Raw genomic sequence first — 7,415 nt, 5'->3', positions numbered from 1 at the left:
CATGGACTCACTGAATAACTCAGGAACAGTCATTATTTTGTGCAAACATTGGTGAAGGATTGTTTCCATGATCCCATAAAAGATAGACAAGATAGAAATCATGCTAGTGAAATAAATAAATTCCTTGCATGTATCTGGACAGGTGCAGATTCATTCTCACTGGTTCTCTAAGGAGAATGAACGTGCATCACCTCATAAATACCAACACTGATAGTCTTGGTGCCAAGGGAGGCTGTTTTCAGTGGTAGTATCTCAGTTCTGGAACTATTTTCAAAGCAAAATTTGATTAGTCACATCGGAGATGATGGTTTTAGGCAGACAGCCAAGACATCTTATGGTCTAGTGGTTAAGGCACCAGGCTAAAAAGCAGGCGATTGTTAGTTCAAGTCCTGCCTTAAGCCATGAATGCCAGCTGAGTGACCTGGGGCCAGTCACTCTCTTTCAGCCCAACTGATCCCACAGGGTTGTTGTTGTGGAAAAGAGGAGGAGAAGGTGTGTTGGATATGTTCTCCACCTTATTTGTAAAAATAATAAAAGTGGGATGCAAGCAAGCAAGCAAACAAACAAACTCTAGTACCCATTCCAAGTATGTCTTTATTTATGTGTTATTTATTTATATCCCACCTTCATTATTTTATAAATAACTCAAGATGGCAAATATATCTAATACTGCTTCCTCCTCTTATTTTCCCCACAACAAGAAATCTGTATAGTAGGTTGGACTGAGGAAGAAAGAGAGAGAAACTGGCTTAAAGTTATCCAGCGATTTTTCATGCCTAAGGTGGGACCAGAACTCAGTCTCCTGGTTTCTAGCCCAGAACCTTAAACACTATTGCCACTATATTTACAAATTATTTTAGCCCTAAGAAGGGCCTTGTGGTGGTTTACAACCATAAATATATATTACAATACCATAAAGATTATACAATTAACAAAACTTTAAAAATTACTTTAAGAATCTGTTTAAAGGAGGAAAATAAGGATTAACGAACCATTAAGAAACCATTAAAAATTGGCAAGCTTAAAATGTCTTGGCTGCCTGCCTAAAACCATCGCAGATGTGACCAGTCAAATTTGCTTTGAAGACAGTTTCAGAATTGAAATGTTGCCACTGGAAAAAAAAAACCTCCCTTGGCATCAAAATCCAGTCTTAGTCAGAAAAGAACATCATAACTAGACATGGCTGGTCAAGGTATATTTGTGATGATGAAGTAGCCAGAAATAGTTGGAACTAATTTTATTATTTTATTTGCTATTCTGAATCCCTGTTATTCAGTCTAAAGGTTCAGTGAGGATGCTTCAGCTGAAAGCTTTACCTGGTTCCTCCTCTAAAACTATTTAAAATTTGGGAGAAGGAAAATTAATGATCTAAAATACAACGTATGTTTCCAGGTATTGGGCATTATAGGATACTTATCCAATGTTACACATTCAGAGCACCTGACAGTTTGATGTTTAAGAAGAAGTGTGATTATAATGCAACTCTATTGTTATTAACTAGAACCTATGTTTCTGGAAATCATTGTTCACATACTGAGTGATTATTAATGTAAAACGTTAATACCATTATGATGCATGCAAAACTCCCCTTGTTTAATTGGAAAAGTGATGTTTTAGCTACGTCAGAAACACTGCTGCAGGACTACAAAGATTAACGAAAAAAACCACACAGATGTTAATCTTACTTTTAAACAGGTTAATCCAGAAATAGAGAATTGGCAAAGGAGCAAGAAGGGGTCTTTTTAGTGCTGGGATCTAATTCACAAGGTTCATTTGCAGGCTGTTAAGGAACCCATCAACTCCTCCCCCTTTTTAAAAATCATTTCAGCTATTTTTTCATTATGCCCCAATCAGGCTATAAATAGCCTTGAAATGGTTCTGGTTACAACTGATTTGAAATTATTGCTTTATGTTGCATGTGAAGACTGTTGGAGGTTGAAGCATTCTTCATGTGCTTGTGAACTTTCCTGAGATAACACAAGGACAGATCAATGAAGCAGACTTCATAATGACAACAGAAAGGAAATCTATTTACAGGAAATACATTACAGGGATATGCAAAGTCTAGCACCTAGTTAGCAACATCTTACCAGGTGTAGAGTTAAGTAGCACGTGTGCCTGGGGAAAAAAGCAGAAGGAAGTGATCTCAGATTAGCAATCTGATCAATCTGATAGACAATGAGTAGGCTGAGGGATAAGGCCAGAGAAAATTGTTAAATCTTTTATCTACACTCTACTGCTGGTGACTTGGTCATGAAGTGGTGAAAAGTCAGTGACATTGGATTCATGCCTCCAATCCAGGCAATTCTGAAACTACTCTGGAAACTGTAATCAATCTGAAGTACTGTAGGGCAACTAGACTGTTAAATGGAAGAGCAGAATCATACCATGCTTTGCATTGGCTCTGGTTATAACTCTGCCTCTAGATCTGATTCAAAAGGCTTGTTTTAACATTTTTATTTTGAAGTCCTTTTTAAGCGAACTTCTTCCATGCTATCAGCTCAGACCCAGAGATGATTATTTGAGGCCTCCCCCATTTAAATTTATCAAAATAATGTAAGGAATTGACTGGTTTCAAGAAGATATCCTTCTTGAGTGTGGCACTTTCTTTACACAATGTCCTTGGTAAGAAAAACTCTCTTACATTGTCATTTTCTCAACGCCAGATGATTTTTTTTTTTACAATGCTTCTAGAGAATTTTAAGCTTTTTAATCTGCTGCTTATTTTATTTTGGTTTAATATAGTTCTATCATTTTTATCCTTTATTAGAGGGTTTAACTTGCTTTTAAAATCTAAACAAAGATCATTGTTCATTACATTGCGTTACCTGTAACTAGACATGGCTGGTCAAGGTATATTTGTGATGATGAAGTAGCCAGAAATAGTTGGAACTAATTTTATTATTTTATTTGCTATTCTGAATCCCTGTTATTCAGTCTAAAGGTTCAGTGAGGATGCTTCAGCTGAAAGCTTTACCTGGTTCCTCCTCTAAAACTATTTAAAATTTGGGAGAAGGAACATTAATGATCTAAAATACAACGTATGTTTCCAGGTATTGGGCATTATAGGATACTTATCCAATGTTACACATTCAGAGCACCTGACAGTTTGATGTTTAAGAAGAAGTGTGATTATAATGCAACTCTATTGTTATTAACTAGAACCTATGTTTCTGGAAATCATTGTTCACATACTGAGTGATTATTAATGTAAAACGTTAATACCATTATGATGCATGCAAAACTCCCCTTGTTTAATTGGAAAAGTGATGTTTTAGCTACGTCAGAAACACTGCTGCAGGACTACAAAGATTAACGAAAAAAACCCACACAGATGTTAATCTTACTTTTAAACAGGTTAATCCAGAAATAGAGAATTGGCAAAGGAGCAAGAAGGGGTCTTTTTAGTGCTGGGATCTAATTCACAAGGTTCATTTGCAGGCTATTAAGGAACCCATCAACTCCCCCCCCCCCCTTTTAAAAATCATTTCAGCTATTTTTTCATTATGCCCCAATCAGGCTATAAATAGCCTTGAAATGGTTCTGGTTACAACTGATTTGAAATTATTGCTTTATGTTGCATGTGAAGACTGTTGGAGGTTGAAGCATTCTGCATGTGCTTGTGAACTTTCCTGAGATAACACAAGGACAGATCAATGAAGCAGACTTCATAATGACAACAGAAAGGAAATCTATTTACAGGAAATACATTACAGGGATATGCAAAGTCTAGCACCTAGTTAGCAACATCTTACCAGGTGTAGAGTTAAGTAGCACGTGTGCCTGGGGAAAAAAGCAGAAGGAAGTGATCTCAGATTAGCAATCTGATCAATCTGATAGACAATGAGTAGGCTGAGGGATAAGGCCAGAGAAAATTGTTAAATCTTTTATCTACACTCTACTGCTGGTGACTTGATCATGAAGTGCTGAAAAGTCAGTGACATTGGATTCATGCCTCCAATCCAGGCAATTCTGAATCATCAGTCTGGAACCCTCATTACATATCTGATATTAGCACAATTGAGAAAGTCCAGAAATATTTCACAAGAAGAGTTCTCCACTCTTCTACTCGTGTAGAATACCTTATGCCACCAGACTTGAAATTCTAAAACTAGAAAACCTTGAATTACGCCGTCTTCGGTCTGACTTAAGCATGGTATATAAAATCATACATTGCAATGTCCTACCTGTCAATGAATACTTCAGCTTCAACCATAACAACACAAGAGCACACAATAGATACAAACTCAAAGTAAACCGCACCAAACTTGATTGCAGGAAATACGACTTCAGCAATAGAGTGGTCAATGTCTGGAATACTCTACCCGACTCTGTAGTCTCTTCCCCAAACCCCAAAAACTTTAACCTTACTGACTTTGGGAGGAAACATTTCGTTAATGTGCACAAAATAGTTTGGGAAGGGGAAGGGATAGACTGAGTCATATGAATGAATGATGTACAAAATCAAAATTATATATGTTCCAATCTCTGGATTCATCTTATAACTGTCCTGATTGACATCACAGTAGACTAATAGCTGCTGCTGGTGGTGATTAGAAGAGTTATCCTATTTTCTAAACCTGAATTTATGATGGATTATGCTTACCTGCTGAACTCTTTACTTTTAATATTTTGTAGTTTGCAATTAAAAAAACATAATGCTTATTTTAAGGAAAAAAGCAAATGCAAGGAAAATGCTAGTGGATCAGATTATAAGACCATTCAGCCCAGCATTCTTTATCAAAAATTGGTTAACTAAATGCAATTGAGAAGTTCACAAACGTGAACTGGAGCATGATAGCTTCTTCTCATTGTCTCTTCCCAACAACTAGTATTTAAAGCATACTGCTTATTCTGGAGATTGTAATCAGTTACCATAAGTACCACTTTGTTTGCCTTTTTTTGCACCTTTTCTGACATTTTAATGTGCTTTCACGATGCAGTGACCTGAATTGTGCAAAATATTCCAAATGTAGCCTCACCAAAGATTTGTAGAAAGATAAAGATATTATTTTTATTGTTGTACACACAAAAGCACACATATAGATTGGGTGAAACCCAGGGGTGGGATTCTACCTGGCTGCACCGGTTCTATAGAACTGATTGTTACAATTCTGCGCAGTTTGGAGAACTGGCAAATCGCACCATTGGTTGGCCCCGCCCCTCCCTGCTCTACCCAGTCACTCCTTACCTGGCATGTGTGCCATCCAACTTGCCTGCTTCACCTAATTTTTGGTAAGTTGCTATTTTTCCTTTTACCCCCCTGACCATCAGCTGTTCTGGGAGATTTAGATTAACTAGAAATCAGGAAATCATTGGATTTCTTGCTTTCTAGCTAATCTAAAAGCAGAGCTGAACCTTCCTAGCTTCTATTTTTCAGTGCAGATTCAGGTAGCAGATTTCAGAAAGACAGATCTCTGAATGAATCTGTGATTCTGTGAGCAACTCAATCTGCCTGGCTAGTTTGCTTGATTTTGGGTAAAAGTTGCTTTTTTAAAATAAAAAATTCAATATTCACATACATAGTGTGTTGTGAGTTAATTTTGTGAGTTTGCTTGCAAGCAAATGTTATGAGTTTGCTTGCAAGCAAATTTTATGTGACAGTCTCAGGCAGCAGATTGCAAAAAAATAGATCTCTGAGTGAATCTGAGATTCTGGGAGCAACTCAATCTGCCTCCCTGCTTTGCCTGATTTGGGGTAAAAGTTGCTCTTTTTTATATAAAAAAATTCAATATTTACATAAATATTTACAACATTTACATACAAGCCACGCCTAGCCAGTCACATGACCACCAAGCCACACCTACAAATTAGGCCACGCCCACAGTACTGGTTGTTAAGAAATTTGAATCCCATCCTTTGTGAAACCTTAAAAGCAGTAACTGTGAGAGGGATCTTGGAGTCTTAGTGGACAATCAATTAAATATGAGCCAACAGTGCGCGGTAGCAGCAAAAAAAGCCAATGCAATTCTAAATTGCATTAACAGAGGGATTCAATCAAGATCAAGTGAGGTACTAATACCACTCTATAAAGCCTTAGTAAGACCACACCTAGAGTACTGCATCTAGTTTTGGTCACCACACTATAAAAAAGATGTTGAAACTCTAGAAAAAATGCAGAGAAGAGCAGCCATAAGGGGACTGGAGTCTAAAACATATGAAGAATGGTTACAGGAACTGGGCATGGCTAGTCTAGTGAAGAGAAGGACCAGTGGAAACATGATAGCACTGTTCCGATATTTGAGGAGCTGTCACAGAGAGGAGGGAGTCAACTTATTTTCTAAAGCGCCTGTAGGTCAGACAAGGAATAATGGATGGAAACTGATCAAAAAGAGATTCAACCTGGAAATAAGGAGAAATTTTCTGACAGTGAGAGCAATCAACCAATGGGACAGCTTGCCTTCAGAAGCCGTGGGACTGGAAACTTTCAAGAAGATACTGGACTGCCATCTGTCAGAAATAGTATAGGGCAGGGGTGCCAAACTTGCATCATCACGGCATCGTCACGTGACTTCCCCCCCTTCATTGAACTAGGTGTGGGCCTGGCCAGCACGGGACACATCCGGCCCACAGGCTGCGAGTTTGACAGCCCTGGTATAGGGTCTCTTGCTTGAGCGGGGGGTTGGACTAGATGACCTACAAGGTCCCTTCCAACTCTGTTATTCTATCTACTTTCTAAAAATCTCAAGTATGGAATTTGCCTTTTTATACCATCTGGCATGACATTTTTATCAAGCTGTTCATCGTGATTCCCAGATCCCTTTCCCAGAAAATTGCTACAGCTCAGTTCCCATTAAACTGTGCACAGGAAAGAATAAAATCCCCTCCAAGGAATGTGTATACAAAAAAAAAATGCATATTGGAACAAATATGCATAAAAATACATGCAGATTTAGGTGAATTCTTTTTTTACAGGCAGTTTTGTAAATGGTTGTAGAAAGAGGAACAGGAGAATAACTGAATGTCATGATTAATACATGAGTAGAAGGACTGCTGCTAAAGATTCAGGGTTGCAGATCTGATAAGAGGCTTTTGTGCAGTTTATGGAAAAGCTTTCATTGAATGATAAAGTCCTGCATGCTGCAAAGTTTAAGGTTAAAGCTGTATATATAGTGATCCCTATGTTCATATATTTTTTCCATTCTTTTCTTGTAATGGCATGAGAAATGTTCATATTCAATGAGAAAAATAGTTATCAGTGTGTTGTTGGTAGGACAACACTCTGGCCTCAGCCCTTTGTTTCTGCTGGAGGTCCCTGCAAGTAGTATGTATGTGTCAAAAATGTCAAGATGGGCCCCATGCCTATGTGATCAAATCCTGCCCCTTTATTTGCATGTGCTGCGCATATACTGTATATGGCCAGAAGTTTGTTCATCTGGGTGAGTGGGGCATCTTGGTATTTTTGAGTTTTCCTG

The sequence above is a fragment of the Notechis scutatus genome, chromosome 1 (assembly GCF_049901735.1).
Source record: "Notechis scutatus isolate UNSWTSFEM ecotype Mainland chromosome 1, rNotScu1.2, whole genome shotgun sequence".
In the NCBI taxonomy this organism is placed as follows: Eukaryota; Metazoa; Chordata; class Lepidosauria; order Squamata; family Elapidae; genus Notechis; species Notechis scutatus.
This window is presented reverse-complemented; position numbering follows the sequence as displayed.